Genomic DNA, 19,100 nt, shown 5'->3' with positions numbered 1-19,100 from the left:
CACTTGTGTAGGGTCCGGAGGCATTGGAATTTATGGCCAGAGCCCCCCTGGCACCCAAACATCCTCCTACGCCAAGTAATTTCCACGGAGAGACATCTCGCAGCGGGTTCGGTCCACATTCCCGACACAGATTCATAACCCCCTTGGTTAGGGTTTGGCGGTTTATGGGGGGTAGCTTGCGCCATCCTTCCTTAATTATCCCTTTAGGAAATCATCCACAGCTGAAGCAACTAGCCCAATAGCATTTACTAGGGAAAATATCCATTTTGTTCCCATGGCAATTTATCCTTACAGTTCCCACCATGAAATATAATCACTTGGATATTTATCCAAAACCACAACCAATCCTTAAGTATCCTTTTGGAAACAATCAAGTTGAAACAACCAGCCCAACATCCTTTAACTAGGAAAACATCATTTCCTAATCCAACAAGTAACCACTCTTCCTAGCAATCACTTTTTCCATCTTTAACAAGATCAATCTTCGTTAAAACCATTTCAACAGTTCCGAGCAACGCATAAATCAACTACCCTAAAGTTCGCTCTCCCCCTTGGGTTAGGGCTTCGCAAGGTCAATTTAACAAATTCCTTCTAGATCCTTTAAATGATTTAAGTGATTTCACCTTGACCTTTATTAATCATGGCTACCAATTTAGGGTAGAAGATCAACCCATCCTAAGCCCTTTAATGGCGAATACATGCAATTCTACCTCTATTTAAGAATTCAAGATGCATGAGAAGAATCTAAATCTTGGTACAAGCTGGATATGATCTATAGTTGCTGAAGGGTTGATGGTATTCATGTCTCCGCTTGCATTGGATATGTTCCTAGCTCTGTTTGCAACTTCAGCACTTGTGCTCCTTGTAACTCATCTCTTGGGTGCCATCCTTGTGTATTCCTGGTCTTGCAACCCTTGAGGTAAATCAACCACTCTTGCCCTGACAGAAGGAACTGGTACGCGGGTTCACAAGGAGTCTAAGGCCAAACAATTTAACTTCAACATGCATAACTCTTCTTCTTCTTTTACCCTCTCCCCAATTTGTTTTCCATCTATCTCACCCTCTCCATGTCATAGTCTTCTCTCCCTCTCTCTTTCTTTGTTGCTCTCCCTATATCCTCCCCTAATTATCTTCCACTTCTCTCTATCATTCTTCTTCTTCTTCTTCTTTTCCTCTCTCTTCCTCTTCTTCTCCTCCTTTCTCCTTCTCTCTCTCCCTCTTCTTCTCCTTCTTTCTCTCCCTTCCTCTTCTTCTTGTTCTCTCTCTTCTTCTTCTTCTCCTCCTCCTCTCTCTCCCTCTTTTTCTTCTTCTTCTCCTTCTCTCTCCCTCTTCTTCTTCTCTCTCTCTCTCTCTTCTTCTTCTTCTTCTTTTTCTTCTTCTTCTTCTCCTCTCTCTCTCTTCTTCTCCTTCTCTTCTTCTCCTTCTTCCTCTCCCTTCCTCTTCTCTCTCTCCCTCTTCTTTTCCTTCTTCTTCTCCTTCTCTCTTACTCCTCCTCTTCTTCTTGACGACAGTGATGGGGGCTACGCTAAAGTCCCTGAACCAGGGGGCTATGCCTATGATCACCGGGGGGCTGCGGGTTGACATGGAGGGGGAGGAGGGCTTACTGCCTGCCACGAGCTGGAGGGGGGGTGCACTATGCCAAGGGAGGGAGGGGGGAGGCTCTTATAAGGTGGGGGGAGGATGGCTATCCGCCACCACCCACCTAGGGGGTTGCATGCCCCCTTCTCCCCATTACTCACCCTCTCTCTCCCCCCCGCCATGTAGACAGCAAGGGGAGAGAGAGGGAGGAATTTTTTTTAAAAAAAAGTAAAAATTTAAGGGGGGTGGTTCGCATGGGGGAAAGCACGAGGGTCACAGGGCGGGGGGGGGGGGGACATTACAGTTATAGTCCTTTCCCTTGACTATGTTAAAATGTGCAGGATCTAGAGCATGGCAGATGCTAAAGCTATGGAGGTTAAAAGAGGAAGATGAGACTCATGAAGACATTGACCCTGACAAAGACAAATTGCCACACAAGTGAATCAGGCTCCAAGATTGAGACTTGGACTCATAAACACAATCTTGTGTATTGACAGTGACAATACACTTTATTGTAAAGAAAAGAGTACTATCATTGCATTAGAAAAAGAGTGCAAGTACAATGCTTTATAGGAATTGAGTGGCGGCATTTTCTCCTACTGTGCATATGGGATTCTGGTCCTAAGTCCTCACTGCTCCTCACAAAGGGACAGTAGTAGGTGTGATTGCAAATCTCTACACCCCCGTCCTCAATCACAACCAAAAGTACAAAGTGTGTAGAGGCTTTAGTGAAAGCAATGCCTGTAAAGTGTGGGCACACCATAGACATGGTAAAATACCATAGGTTGTCGCAAAGAAAAGGCTAAGTGTGGGTACCACAAACATGATGGACATCTAGAGACTATAGCAAGGGCCTCACAAAGTGTACAGAGGTTGTAGTACAAGGCTAACTGAGGAGTTTACAAGTTTATGTCTGAAGCATTAGGGCAGGCACTACAAGGCTAAAAAAGTCTATTTGAATAGAAGGACTGATGAGGTTTGTCCTTCTCCTGGTGGTTTTCTTCTTCTTCTTCTTCCTTTGCTTCCTCTTCTTCTTCTTCTTTGACTACAACTAGATAGGCCATTTGGGACCTCTTTTTGACGTGGCAAAACTTCTCGGTGTGTCCGGTCCTTTTGCAAAAGTCACAGAAGAGATGATCCTTCTTGCCTTTGTACCTGTTGCCAACATATAATGCATGTTCATCTCTAGAGGTGCTTGGTTCTTCCTTAGGTTTTAGCTTCTTTTTCTCCTCTAACAGTGATGCCTGGATATCAAAAAGTTTAGGTTTTGGCATATTGGTTAAAGTTGTTGATACATTATCATATTCAGGAGGAAAACTCTTAAGTAGAACACCGATGTAAACATCTTCTTCCATGTTAATGTTGATTCTTGCAAGTTGGGTTATAAGTCCTTCCATGCAATTTAGATGTGTGGCAAATGATGTGCTAGACTTCATTTCAAGCCTGAAAAACTCAATCAAGAGACCATACTTTGATGATTTAGACTGTGCACCAAACAAGGTGTCAAGTCTCTTCCATGTATCCTATGAAGTCTCACAGTTATCCACATGGTGGATATAGCTGTCGTCTAGCTCCAGTTTGATAATGGCCTAAGCGGTATCATCGTTCTTTTGCCAAGTGACTACAAGGTTCACATCATGAGGCTTATTTTCTTTTCCGGTGGTAATGGCCCTGATTCCCTTCTTCATCAGGATGAGTTTGATGTGGGTCTGTCAAGTGTGAAACCCGACTCCTTTGAAGCGAGCAGTTGAAGAGTATTTGCCCATGTTAGATGGCTAGAGCAGTAGAAAATAACTCTATAATTCTTAGATTTTATCAGTGGAAGAGCAAATTACAGTGTTTGAAGAGACACAAGTAATGGCAGTGTGAAAACACACTATATAAAGACTATATTCGAGTTTATGTTGAACTCAAATCTTCTTAGTTTGGGGTCATTGGTATTCCTTCAATGAATCCAAGTTCTTTTCCTCCTTGATTTGATGTTGGGACAGTAGATTGGAGTGGCAGTGGGTTTTTCCAAGTGGGAGAAGAGAGAAAATGATGAGATTTTTGAGCTTGATGAAGTTTGGCTATGGCTTCTTAGATTAGGGTTTTGACCCATCCCTGGTTTTTTTTTAAAAATTTGGGAGCTATACTTGATAATTTTGAAAACTTTTTATATGAGATGAATCTTACTTCAAGGGCTATCATTCCCCTATGATGGCAACTGAAATTGCTTTGCAGAGAGATGGATCAAAGCATTCGATCAGCATGGGCGTAGATTTTGATAGTGTGACGAAACTTCAGCAATGCTGAAGCATAGAATGATCAATGTCACAGCATGATGTGCCATAGAGAAGTGCTTGATGTTGAGGAAGATTTCCCTAGAAGACATCATGATGAATGATGGCTTGTAGTGTGAGATCCATAAGCTCCAAGATGCCTATTGGCTATGGAGGCCACAAAATAGAACCTGAGAATATTGGCAATGTTGAGTAGAGGATGGGGCAATGTCAAGTTCTAAGATGATGTAGAGAAGCTAAAAGTAGTGGGGGAACACTTCTTTAGAAGGAAGCTTGGTAATATTTGGCCTGTGGAGTGAGATACAAGAGCATCAAGCTCATAGGGTGCAACTGGTTATGGTAGCTATGAGGGCAAGCTTGAAGGTGGAGATGGAAAGTGAGTTCATAGGTGGAGATTGAGCTGCGTAGAGATGGATGAGAGGTGAAGAGCTACTAAAAAAAGCTAAGCCATGCTCAGTTGTTCTCTGATACCATGTTAAAATGCACAAGATCTAGAACATGGTAGATGCTAAAGATATGGAGGTTGAAAGAGGAAGATGAGACTCATTCTATTGGTGTGTTCCTTGAGTTATTAAATCTAACTACATTCCTTGTTATTGAAAAAACAGTCCTCAACTTATGTACACTCAATGCTGGGTGTTCCGTTGTGCATGGTGCAAAATGAGGCTTACTGTCCTTTTCTAGTGCACTTTTGTGGAAGCAATTACTGTGTGGGGTGTATCAATGAAATGATTATGCAATTCTAGCTATCCCCCCTTCATGTTTACGACCTAGTATGGCTTTGTACGTGGTCTGTGGTCACTCCTAAGGGTAGCACAAGAAATATATTTCTCCCTCTATAGTCTATCAAGGCTAGGTCACAGTCAAGAGGTCAATGCTTGGGCTACAATCCTAGTCGGCTATGCGACCAGGCTCCTAGAGTCTACGTCTAAGTGGCATAGTCAAGGTTTCCTCTAGTTCCTAACTTTGGCGAGCCAGGGTGGGTTTCTTGAGGTGTTCAAGTATGTGTCCCAATAGGTCCTGCCCTGAGGGTTGGTCCTACTCCTAGTTCTTCTATCGTCTGCCCAATTGGTCCGATTCACCAGAATCAGATGCAGTCCGATCTTCGGTGGTTCAACTCTCAAAGTTGGACAGTCTGACTGGTCTGGTTCAACCCTGAATGGTGGTCCGATTGTTCATGTGGTCTGATTGCAATTTTTGGTTCGATCGGATTACGTGGTCCCAAGTAAAGGGCTTGGTCTGACTGTCAAAGAGTGTTCGATTGGACGAGCGATTTGATTGGACCCGAGGTGGTGGTCCCATGACTCTTGGAGTCAGATGGTCCGATGCTCCCAGTCCAGACGGTCCGACTGTCCAACTCAAGGAGTCAGACCAGGACACAGTGGTCCCCGACTACGAATTGGACAGCATAACATGATGGTTTTTGGCCAATTTCTCCTAGCGCTCATCACGGCTCCCTGCCATACCTTCCAAATCACATCAATGGCATAATAAGAAGATCCAAATATACCTAGATCGATTGAAAACACCAGAATCAAAGCGTGTGATCTCCTTTGTGATTAGCAGGTCTCTTTCTCTCTCTCTCTCTCTCTCTCTCTCTAATGTGTTTAGTAGGTCTTCCTTGCCACTCTTGGCCTCTTATTGCCTTGCCTAGGTCTGCATTTACCTTAATCTTTCTCCTCTTACTAATATTTAACCCAGGGTTTCATTTTTTTCCCTTCTTTTCCCAGTTTCAACCTGTTATACAGTAGCAAAATCCTATTGTGTGCTCACACTGTTTTAGTCCTATCCTACCTAATACAATAAGAAAATCACCATATAGCATTCATGCTTCTTTAACCTACTCATCTACACATCCAAACCCAAAAATACTTACTTCTTTTCGACAATTAACATGCCTAAATCTCCTATCTACCTCAAGCTTTGGTTTGGGGATGAAACCCTTACTTTGATGCTTGATTTGAAGTGTGTAAGTGCTCAAGCTTGAATCCATTTGTCTTACGAAAACAAAACCAAAATGTAAAGGCGGGCACAAGCTTAACCGCCAAGACCCACAAACCACTTATTTTTCAAGCGTTTTAAGCAAGCACTAATGACAACCTCTCACATAGCCGACGTGCTATCCCTCTCTATGAGTGTAGTGAGCTTACCTTGATGCCTGATTGGGTTGCTTCCTCTCTCAAGTACTTCGATAGCTCCACAATTCGTGATGCAAGCTCAAGCATCCTCAAGCCTCTTCCTCCAAGCTCCATCCTCCATAGCCACGTGTGAGACAAGAGAAGGGAAGAGAAGAGAAGACGAAGAGAGGAGATGGTGGAGAGCTTCACCTCCAAGATCCCTCACTCTCACAAGCTCACTCCCTCACTCCCTCACACTCCCTCCCTTAAGCACTCACAAGCAAGCAAGAGAATAGAAGGAGAGAAGAAGAAGAGTCCACTTTGCCACACACCAAAGAATGAGCTCTCATTCATCTTTTGAACTTTATATACAAAGCCCTAAATCCCATTTTGGCGGTCATCCCCTTTTTACATGGCTAGCTATAGCCTAGGCCATTTTTTTCATTGTCCTCTTATCTTTCTAGCTTCCTTCCTATCGTCATCTACCTTTACAATTTGCACGGTGAGAGCCTAGCACTCTTAAAATAAATCGTGGTGAATCTTGCATTCCTTTACAAAAGCATTGACTTGCGCTTTTTCTTATGTGCATTTCTCCTTGATTCAGGACTTTTCTACACTTCTTGTGTTTCCATATTTCTCATGGTGTGCCTTCACATCCTGTTTCACTTTTACCTTGGCCTTATCTTCTGCTTTAGATTTTCCCAATTTTCCACCTTGTTTGTTTGAGGGTTAATAAAGGGTCATCCAATAAATTACAGCTATGGGAGTTCTGTTTATAATATATACAATAGTATGAATAGCTTCAAACCAAAAGTATTTTGCTATATTCTTTTCAGCCATCAATGCTCATGTAATTTCTACAATAAATCCTTTTTTTTTTTGGCTATCCCATTGTGATGTGGGATATATGTGCAAGTAATGTCTCTTTATCCCATGAGACCTCAAAAAGTCACCAATTCATTAGAGAAGTACTTTCCCCCTTTATTTGATCTCAATCACTTAACTTTCAATCCTGTTTTTGTTTCAATAGTAGCCTTGAAAGTTTTGAAGTGCTACATCACTCTTTTCCATCATGAAATATATCCATAGATTTCTTGAACAATCATCAATAAACGTGACAAAGTATTTTTTGCACTGAGAGACATGTTCTGTGTAGGTCTCTAAACATTTGTATACACAATATACCAAGTATATTTTTGCTCACATTTGTGTCATGCAAAAAAGGTTATCTTGCTTGCTTACCAAACTAACATGCTTCACATACTTTATGGAATTTTGTAAGTCTAAAAGCATGCAACCCTACAATCAATCCTTTGGACTGCATTAATTTTAGCCTTTGCACATTTGCATGTCCAATATGTTTATGCCATATTTCAATGTCTACAACCATTGATTTTTCTTTAGTATACATATCAGGAATTTCAATATCTAAAGTGAATATGAGGCAAGGCTAACTCTACTTCCTTTTGTGACTAACCTACCCTTATCTTTAACTACAAATCAATGTTCTACATTAAATCGAACCCACAACCCTTGCTCTACCATTTGACCAATAGACACTAAATTCGTTGTGATTGTTGATGGAAAATATAATTCATCTGACAGATTCTTTGTCTGGACATCATGCAAGGATAAGGAAACCTTTCCAATGTGTAAAATTGGGTGGCATGAATCATCACCTATTTGTACATAACCTGGATTTTGCAAATCTTGCATCTCTCCAAATCATTTAGCATGATTTGCCATATGATTAGATGCACTTGAATTGACATATCATACATGATCATGTGTCCTCTTTCTTATAAAAACATTAATCATATGCTACATAGCAAATAGACACTCATTTTTGTCTTCATATTGTGTCATGAAGACAATGCATAGTTTTCTTGCTACAATTTACCACTACAGATATTATCCTTCTTAGCATAATGATGGGCTGCAATATGACATGTTTTGCCACAATAATGACAAACAATACTAGAATTTCTAGAATCTCTATTCTAGTATCCACCTCTTCCTCTAGAGCTCCCCTTGCCTCTAAAGTTTCCATAGTCTCTTGAAACTTGCATTTCACTGAATTGCTAAGTTAAGCTGTTTTGCTAGTTATCACTAGCATATCCTATACCATGTCCTCTTGAAGAGGATTGGCCACATTTCCTTCTTGAACTTGAACAACTAATCAAAATATGAAAATGGCTTTCATACATATATAGAAGTCACAAATGATTTTCAAGTCTTTTCATTATTAAGGCCACCTGATGTAGATGAAATCAAATCATCATCATCAGGCATTCTCTTAATTGCTGCCAAAGCATGTACAAACAATGCTTCTCATCTTCAAAACATACTCATTGATAGGCATTTTCACTTTCTTCAAAGTGTTCAACTCTTGTTTGAGTTAAATCTTTCGTGCCTTGGCATTTACTAAAAGTATATTTTCAAAAATTATCCAAGCTACATGTGAAGTTTCTGCATTTTTGATATGCTCAACCATAGTATTATCAATGACTATAGATAGTCAATATATCACCTTTTTGTTCTTTACATTTCATTCTTTCCATGCCTTTAATTCATTTGTAGTCATAGGGTTACTTAGCTCAGGCTCCTTTTTTTCACTTGAAATAAACACATAAAGGCCTTAAGGATATTCATCACATAAAACTTCCATAATGGGTTGTTGTTCTTGTCCATCTTCTCAATGATGGGATTTCCACTATTCTCTGTAATTATCACAAAATTAATACAAAATAGTAAGCAAGTCTTTTGCAACAACAAGTGCACAACAATACACCAAGTAGCCTTTTTCATTGAATTTTCAATAGTACATATACTTTGCAACTTGTTTGCAGATAAATTAGGTGTTTGCTTCTTGGCAAATATCTCAAACTTATAGATTTGAAATCTATAACATGTGCATCCACTTTTGGTCAACATAGTTGAAATTGCAGTATATCATGAAATTGTTTTTTGCAACCTTGCAAGTTTAAAATGAGGTAAACTACCTTAGATGGCCAAAAAAGCTCTTCTCTACAGAGTATACAATGCTCTACTTGCACATCAAATCTCACAACAATTTGAGATTTTTGCTCTACCCTGCTTCCGGTGCCTCCACAAGCACTATCCAACAAAAAGAGTGGAAGAATGAGAGAGCTTCTTACCCATTTATTTCTTGCTTAAATCCTTGCTTCTTCTGCTTTACTTTAGCATTCAAAACTAGCCTCTCTTAGTGGATGTGCTCTAATACCATGTCACGAATCGTGTGATGGGGGGACTTGCTTGAGCTACTATGCCAAACATACACCATACACACAAGAGAAAGCTCACTCAAGAACACAAGAAGAGAGATGGGTGCCAAAACATTTTATTGTTGGTTTCTTTTTCTTGCACAAAATACAATGTACACAAAGTATAGATAAGATACAACATAAAGAAAAGTGTCCTAATAAGTGGAATAGTGCATAACTGACTATACTAATTAACTAGTGCTATAACTATACCAGTTGTAGATAGGTGTAACAACCAAATATAATAAGTGATAAGTTAGTGGTCATGTGAGGATCATAATGACCATTGACATGCTAAGTATAGACATGCAAACCCATCTAACTAGGCAGTCCTTCATCAATGTCCGCATGTGTTGAGCTTGCCATCTTAATACCTTGCTCTTCAACATTCTCATAAGCACCATGGAGTCCTTTGGGAAAACATGGCCCAACATTTTCCTCAACAAATATATCGGCAGTATTTGGTGCTGCTTTTCTCATATATACCTTCCTTACAACTTGCTTGGTCTTACAAAAATCACTTGAAATTACCTTACAACACTTTTGTATGGTAGTATTGGACCACTTGTAGGGGGTGGTACATCACTTATGAATGGTAATGTTCCATAAGGGATAATTTCTAGTTTGCAAGTCGTAGAGGAGAGAAATTACAAGTGGTAATAGACCACATGTAAGTGATAGTGAAAACTTACATAATGTAGCATACCTTTTCAAATGGGGGATGCATAGCTTATAAGTGGTAGCACATTGTAGCAAAGTGCTTGTAGTGATTAGAAGTGAAGCACAAAATTTGTGGCATAGTACTTGTAAGTAGCAAAGCATCACTTTTGTAATTGGTCAGGATCTTTTGTTAGTGGTAGCATAGTAATGTTAGTGCTAGCAATCATTTGAGTTGCAGTGCACCACTTGTACCTAGCTTTAATTATTTAAAAAAACTAGCTTAGGAATGAAAGAGTGGTGTAAAAAACAAAACACTTTCTTAGAGATAGAAAATAATTGTAGTGCACTACTTGTGACTAGCTCTAATAAAATGAGAAAATGGTTTAAAGTTGAAAGAATCAACATATAAGCATAAGGACAACATTGTAAATTGTTACATACCAATACATTAAATTGTCAAACATAAATAACATACCATTTTGTAACTCTTGATCAATTTCTCTAATCTTTCTATCCACATAATGCCATGCCATGTAATAGAGAGTTAGAATAAAATTATGTGATGCAATCAGAATACTAGGTCACATATATATTTGAATATTGGCATAGATCTTTAACAAAAAAGATTTACATGTTTTCAATTCTAGAATCGATCACTGTGTATCTAGTGCTGGGAGAGCGGAGAGGCCTAAGAGATCAATATCCTATCATACTTGATGGCACATTGTAAACTTTGTCATAAAAGAAAGACCCACCCTTATTTCAATAACCTATTTGAAGTCATTTTGTATAACTACTTGCTATGTGGCTACTTTTGTATGGGAAGAAGGGTACTTTTGTATAAGGTAGAAAAAAAAGCTTGTAATAAGAATCTCATAGATGAATAAGGACTTGTCTTTCAAAGGATGTTTTCTTGTCTTTGTGTCATACTTAATTTATGTAAATAAACCTAGTGATAAAAGGGGATAATGAAGAAAGTTGATTTTAAGTGTCCAAATATAAATATTGTAGGTAATTAGGTGACTAAAAGTTCCCATTGAGGGAAGCAGGATAGCATGACCCCTGACAAGTCTGTCCAAGATAGTCTTGGTTATTTGGGAGTGTCTTTATGGAATTACTCTAGCTAGGAAATTATGTCGATCCAAGTAGAAATTGAAAATGAATCCTAATTTTGTGTCATTTTAGGGGACCAAAAAAGAGACTATACCTCATGGATAGAGAGGTTGATGTGGTGCACTCCCCCTCATTTCTCTCTCTCTTTGGACCAAGCACGACACCAACATACTTTGATTTGGGTGATTTCATGCAAAGCAAACACTTGAAAACCAATGTTAGTGAATCTTTAAGTGACCTCAGTTGATCTAGGGACCTAGATTTAGGTCCACCAATCCTAGTGGATTCAGCCAAAATATTATCACTATGATGTGGACTTAGGACCTGAGCCTAAGTGATTAAACCCATGTCATTCCAAGGAGTGTTGGGTGGCATCACTTAGAATTTTCTTATGATGGTCCACAAAGATCAAAGAGTAGTGAATATAGGCACATCACACATGGTATTAGAGCACACCTTAACTTAGGTATGTTTTTGTTTCTCAAGGATTGATTAAGAAAGAATTTCTTAAGTTTATTTCCTTCTTTGCTAATGTACATTGGTCTTGGTAGAGTGATGAGGCTTGGGGCTGCTTCCTAGTATTTTGAGCCATGTACATGTCAGTGATACACCCTTCTGATTACAGATGGAGAAGAGAAGTTATGCGCATCCTAGACCGATTGTATGATCTGTCCCACCACTGTACCAAGAAAGGAGATGGGTTTGAGATAGACCACTTTTTCATAGGTGCATATCGTTTTTACTACATCCAAAAAAACTTAAGAGAGTTTAATGGATGGGAAACTTGAAGCTTGTAACCACTTTTATATTCTCCCAATCTAGGAGAAATCCCACCTTGTACACCCATGGCAAGCAATTCTCTTGGACCGCTATGTTCATGATGAGGTGACAAAAGTAATCTTGGTTGATAGAGTGATTGTAAAGGGCCATTCCATTCACCATGGTTTTTCTATAGAAGGTCTTTTGGACCCTCCTTCACACTATCAGATTATGGACATCCATGGAGAGCCACCTTATTATTATCTTATTGAATTGATTGATTATCATCCTTAGGCTTTGATCATGGGATTGTTAGGTCCTCAAGTTGCATTTATTTTTTCTTATTTATAAAGAAAAAATCCATACTAAATGTAAATCTCATCTTGTACTACTTATAATAAAATGATTCTCTATTTGATTCTCAAAACTTGTGTACTCATCATGCCAAATTTATACTCTCAAATATAAATTATTGGAATTGTACTGTGAGTATTAAGTGAGAAATGAAATTCAAAGTATTTAGTACATGAATTTAATCGCAATTTTTTTTCAAAATGAGGGGACGGTACCTACTCAAAGTCCTATCGAAGCTTAGGAAAAGAAATTCCAATCCAAGCAAGTCAAACCACCTGAGTTTGATAGCAAGGAAAAGGATGTTGAGATCAAGGTAGAGATATGGATAGAATCCATGGAGGATTATTCACTGATGTGAAAATCACTCCCTCAAATTGGGCAATAATCGCCAAGTTAAAATTAATGGGGGAAGCCTGCTTGTTGTGGAAGCAATAGTGCAAGGACTAAGGAATTTTAGAAGCAACCATCACTTGGGATATGTTGAAGAAGGTGGTGCACTAAAGATACGTCCCATGAGCCCACTATACCTTGAAAATGAATGAATTCTTTAGCTTGAAGAAATTAGGGATGATTTTGGAAACATATTACTCAAGATTCATACCACTTCTAAAATACATGCCACACATGGACCTTTCACAACAGGCATCTAAGTTTTGCCATGGTTTGAACACTTCTTCATCCCAAAGCTATAGTCAAAACCAAGGAGTGGAAATTTCTAGGGCCAGACCATAAAATTGGACCATAAGGCTATGCCAAGAGAGCCCAAAGACAATACCAACCTAGGCAGAGTAAGAATGCCAAATCAAATGCAATAAAAATCTTTGTGCCTACAAGGGGCAACAATGATACACCTAGATGTTTCCATTGCAATGAGTTGGGCCCCTTCAAGAGGTAATGCATGAAACTTGGCCAAAAATTTTGCCAAGGATAGCATTGTGGCTAGAATCAAGCAACTTTGGATAGAGGAAGAATTGTTGGTGTGACCCTTAAACAAATAGAAGAAGATGAAGACCCAACCTTAAAGGTAGATATGGAGAGAGTACATGTCACCCTCCATAAGAAGGGGACAAATCACCAATTTTTAGTGATTCAGAGGCCAGTGTCCTATCAAGGTAAAACTTGTAATATTTTTATTAATTGTGGAAGCACCCACTTGTTTGTCTCACCAAAATGTCCTAAAAGGCTGCGAATAGACACTATACATTCATTAAAGCTAATGGTGAAATTGGCAAATGGAAAAGAAGCTCTTTCTACTCAACAATGTATCAAGGTAAAATTTAATATAAGAGGCAATCTTTTGAACTTGGGGCCTATGAACTTAGGATCCTATGAGAGTTTTCTCTAGGAATGGACTCCTTGATCTCCAATGATGCTCATATTCATTGTGGGAAGGGCCAAATCACATTCTAGAATCTCAAGGAAGAATATGTAACTACTCAGGAAGAAGAAGGAAAAACAAAAATCTAGCTAGCAAAAGCTTTTTGCATAATGAAGGGGTTAAGAAAAAGGTAGTTTTTCTATTTAATTAAACTTAATAAAATTGAACAAGGTAGTGAAATCAAGAAAGAGCCATCTTGGTTGAAGGAATATGTAGATGTATTCCTAGAAGAGCTAACTGAACTTCCTCCACAAAGGAAAGTTGATCATGAGATTAAGCTTATACCAGGAGTTGCTCAAATTGCCAAGAGACCCTATATAATTTCTATACTAGAAGCTATTGAGTTGAAGGAGAAACTCAATGAACTATTAGATTAGGGATACATTAGGTCGTCAAGAGTCCCAATGTAGTTGTGCCTTTGCATTGACTAATGTGGTTGAACTAGGTGATGGCGGTCAAGAATAAATGCCCAATTCCAAGGATAGATGAGCTGCCATCTTTAATATGCTAATGCATGATATTTTTTGGCTCTATCTTGATGATTTTGTCCTTGTCTTCTTTGACAAAATTTTGACATACTCCTAGAATGATGAGGACGATGAGCCACAACTTCGCATTGTCCTTGAAACCATAAGGACATCTAAGCTCTATGCGACAAAGAAGAAATGTAGATTGAGTCTCTTAGATTCATAGCATGTGCAGAGGGAATCTCAATAGATTCATTCAAATTCAAGGATGTTTAGGAATGGCCACCTCCAACATTAGTAAAAGAGGTGCAAAGCTTTTTAGGGCTAACTGGATGGTACATGATTTTCATTATGGATTATACCTCAATTGTTGCACCCCTCACCGATTTAATCAAGAAGAAACTTGCCATTGTGTGGACTCTTGTTGAATAGACCAGCTCTGAGAAGCTCAAATGTTACCACACATGTATTAGCTCCATGTTAAGTATGAATGGGAGAGAGAGGGATGACAAGGTAGGTGGGCTATTAGCCCCCCTTATCAAGGCTATAGAAGGCTCATCCAACTCTAAGCAATATAAGTTATTGGTGGGGATTTGGTTCATTAGTTGGTTTTTGTTTGGTCATTTAAGTCATTAGTGGTGTTTTTTTAGCTATGCATTATACACCTCATGTTGATTTAGCTTTCAACAACGTAGAACATATCATGAGAGATGTGAAGGGAGGCTGGTTGCTTTGCTACATATATGCAAATGGGGCTAGTATGTTTTTTATTGTAGTTAATATTTATATTTTTTGTGGTTTGTATTATGGAAGTTACACTAGTCCTAGGGAATTTGTTTGGTGCATTGGAGTGGTCATTCCTTTATTAATGATCGTTACTGCTTTTATAGGCTATGTATTTTCTTAGGGTTAAATGAGTTTTTGGGGATCTACCGTAATTACTATTTTAGCAAGTACCATATTTGTGATGGGAGATACCATAGTTACTTGGCTATGGGGTGGGTTTTTTATATATAATGCTACCTTGAATCATTTTTTCAGTTCCTATCACCTATTACTTTCTATAATTGCAGGCACTAGTCTTATTCATTATGTATGTTATGATAGTTATGCCTTCTAGGATAAATCAACTTAGAGAAAATGTTGATTATGTTTTTGGTTGTGTATACACTGGATTGCTAATGCACTAAAAAAAAAAGAGGAATGTTTGTGATTTCTTAAAACAAGATTATGATTGAATCTAATTATAATCAAAATAAAAAGGAAGGATGCTCTAGACCTTCCCCAAGGCTAGTTGCAAGGATCCTACTCTAAGGGGGTCAAAATCATAATTTAGAGATATTGGACTAGCCCCATTGTGAGAGATTGCTCCTTAGTGAGTGAGATAGGAGGAGATAAGGGTAGGAGGGGGGACTTTGGCTAGTATAGTCCAACCTTGCATGACCTAGAATGGTATTTTTGGCCATGCCTTGAGCCTAGTTAATGAGCTTGATGGTTACTTTTGTATAAGTGGAAGGGTACTTTTTTATAAGGTAGAAGAAGAAAAAACTTGTAATAAGAATCTCCCAAATGAATAAAAGAATTATTTTTCAAAGGACTATTTTCTTGTCTTTGTGTCGTGTGAAATTTATGTAAATGAACTTGATGATAAAAGGGATTAGTAAAGGAAGTTAATTTTAAGTGTCCACATATAATTGTGGTAGGTAATTAGGTAACTAAAAATGCCCGTTGAGGAAAGCAAAAGGGTGTGACCCTCGATGAGTGTGTCCTATGGCAGGGTGGTTTTGATTAGCTAGGAGCTTCTTTTAGGAGTTGTACTAGCTAGGGAGTTATGTTGACCCAAGTAGAAACTAGATAGAAACCTTGACTCATTGTCATTTTAGGGAACCTAAGTGAGAATATACCGCATGGGTAGAGGGGTTGACATGGTGCAATCCCCCTTGTTTTTCACTCTTTTTGAACCAAGTGTAACATGAGTTTTCTTTGGTTTAGGTGATCTCATGCAAAGAAAAATCTTGAAGACCGATATCGGCTAGTGAATCTTTAAGTGACCCTAGTTGATCTAGGAATCTAGATGATTCAAATCAATGCTAATGGGTTCAGACAAAACATTCCCATTGCGATGTGGACTCAAGTGAACCTAAGGGATCAACCCCATGCCATTTCAAGAAGTGTTGGGTGGCATCTCTTAGAATTGTCTCCTTATGGACCACAAAAATCATGCCTGAGAGTAGTGAAAGTAGGCATGTCACATCAAAAGAAGGGGAAAGGTATGGTCGAAAAGACATTTTGATAGTATAACATAATAATATGTCTCCTTCATTTGGTAGGAAGATTCTAAAACTTGGATTGAGAAATATTGTTTCTTCATTCACCCCAACCAATATACTCTACAATTCTTAAAAAATTATTTTAGAAAAAATGTTTTATATCTATATAATTAGCAATACACACATAAACATAGTAAATGTCATACATATAACGTGAGATAATTGGCTTTTATCAAGCATCATGTCATGGCTCCTTACAAGTGCATTGAAGTTCTCAATTCCCTATTAGATATCACAAAAGAGTTAATTTATCAAAATAAATACTTCTATTATATTTGAGTGTATTTATCTTAAAAGACACTCAAAATACATTGGATTTAGTATAATTATCTCTATCCTTCAAAGCTTTTCTCTTATTTTCCTTCATGTTATCTTTCATCTTTTTGTTCCACTAAAAGATTAAAAGATAAATTAGCTAACCAAATAAAATATGTAATACAAATTATAGAGATAAAAAGAAAGAGAAATAACTTATTACCTTTGGGATTCTTTTGCTTTTTTGATATAGAATTATAGCATTACTTGCCACCATAGTATTCTCCTTGATCTATAATTAAAAATAAACATTAATAATATTTTGGATATGTGATAATACTTAATTTTCAAAAAGCATTAAAAGATAACTAACATGTGTAGCATTTTCAAGAAAATCAATAAATGACTTATGTTTATTGAACATTTCATCCTTAAAAGAAAAGAAAATATATTATTAGAATGATCCAATTTTTTTTATTGAAAATGGTTACAAATATTATACTCATTGTATCAAAATTCTCATCAATTTCTATATGATCTACATCATGTTGTGTATCTCCCTGAATCTACCTTCACCTTGCTATCTCTTACCCTTGTGGTGGACTCTCAATAACGCACCGACACCGTGTTAGGGGAAGTTTATGCTATCATTAGAGGTGAATTTCGAAAGATATTTGGGCTGATATCTTCAGCCATATACAAAGAATTAGCTACAACATTGTTCTTTTACTTTATTTCTTACTCTACAGAAGATATCTTATCAAAATATGCAAGTATTATGTGCCCCTATGGCAGGGCAATGTTTCTAGATCATTCATAGATGCTTTGAGTTGAATTAACAGGAGCTTTTTATCTTATTTCTTGGCTATGGTAACTTATCCTTATCAAAAACTCAATTTGAAGCTCTCTTGAAGCAAGTCTCTTTGCCCTACAAGCCTTGTAATTGACTCATAAGCTTTTGTCCCTAATAGTCTCTACATTGAATGTAGTCATGCAAAGTTGATTCATGCTATGGCATCATGTATGAATGATGGGATGTAGAGTTTCTTATGATACATGACATCATATTGTACTTGATTTTATAATTTCTGATTGCTCTCACAGTCAAGAAAACAAGCTTGATTCGTGTAATGAAAGCAATCAACCATGGAATGAAATCTAACTGAAATTGAAAATTAACTAAGCTACAACAAAGAATTAACAAATCTATTGCACCAAGACATCCTCATCATGTATTAATGGTTGGGGATTCAAGAATACATGACGGCCATGGCTGAGTGCTTCATAGGCTAAGAAGAAGCTAACTCCAAGAAAATGGTAAAGCTAAGATTATTGAATGATCAAAATATGTCTTGCCTTTGGCCTCTAGTCCCTTTTATTCTAACCCTCTTCCAAACTTAAGGGCTGTTCACACATGTACACATAGGCTAGGGCTAAATTTACAAAGGCTGGAATTAAATCAAGGTGCAAATATTAATGTTGTATTTTCCTTCATGACAAACCATCCCGTCCTAAAGATGGTTTTGTCCTCAAAACCAAGAAGTAATGGACTAAATCCAAGTCAAGGATGATAGTAATCATACCCATTCATCTTCCAAATGATAAGAAAGCACTGTCCATGAAAAGAAGACCTTTTGCATGCCAAACTGTGAGAAAACTGACTGCTGTCTAAACAGGGCTGATTCACTAAAACTGCCATAACTTTTGATATATTGGTCCAAATAAGGCGTATGAGGTGTAGAAACGAAGTATACACTCCCAAGAATCACCCCATAACATCAGAATCAATTTTTGATGAAGTCAGGACAGTTTTATTGTCTGCAAAAATTTCATACAGCAAGCTGTCTCTACACAGTCACTGCATACTGCATCATATATCATCCTGTAATAACCAAGGAAAGTTACTGACATAAGTGGATGGTTGCCAAGAAGACTCTTCAATGGGAAAATTCTTCCACTTAATGAGATACTCAATGAGAGTACGATTTCTGAGAACTTTCTCTCTCTTTCCAATAATGCTTTCAGGTTCATAAATGATCAGTCCTGCCTCATCCAATGGTGGTAACTCTTCCAATACTTGTACATCAGGCCCAACATACTTCTTCAGTTGTGAAATATGGAATACATCATGTATTCTAGTGGAAGATGGTAGCTGAAGTTTATAAGCAAGCTCTCCAATTTTGTCCAAAATCAAGTATGGCCCATAAAACCTATGAGCAAGCTTGTTGTTCCCACCCTTTAATGAAGCATAATGCGTCTTGGGCACTTTGAGAAATACCCAATCTCCAACCTTGAAGTCTAAATGTCTTCTTTTCTCATCAGCATAGACCTTCATTACGTCTTGTGCTTTCCTTATGCTGTCCTTGCATTGCCTCATGAGCAACTCCATTCTTTCCAACTCTTCCTTTGCTTGTGGGTTGATGTCTTCATGGAATAAAACTAATGGAAGTTGGACTTTATACCCATAAAGAGCTTCAAACGGAGACATCCCAATGCTCATGTGATGCGTGTTATTATAGCAAA

Source organism: Lygodium microphyllum, chromosome 4 (assembly GCF_053477565.2).
Source record: "Lygodium microphyllum isolate KBCC chromosome 4, Lygodium_microphyllum_v1.1.10, whole genome shotgun sequence".
In the NCBI taxonomy this organism is placed as follows: domain Eukaryota; kingdom Viridiplantae; phylum Streptophyta; class Polypodiopsida; order Schizaeales; family Lygodiaceae; genus Lygodium; species Lygodium microphyllum.
The sequence above is the reverse complement of the archived record's forward strand: the minus strand, read 5'-3'. Positions refer to the sequence as shown.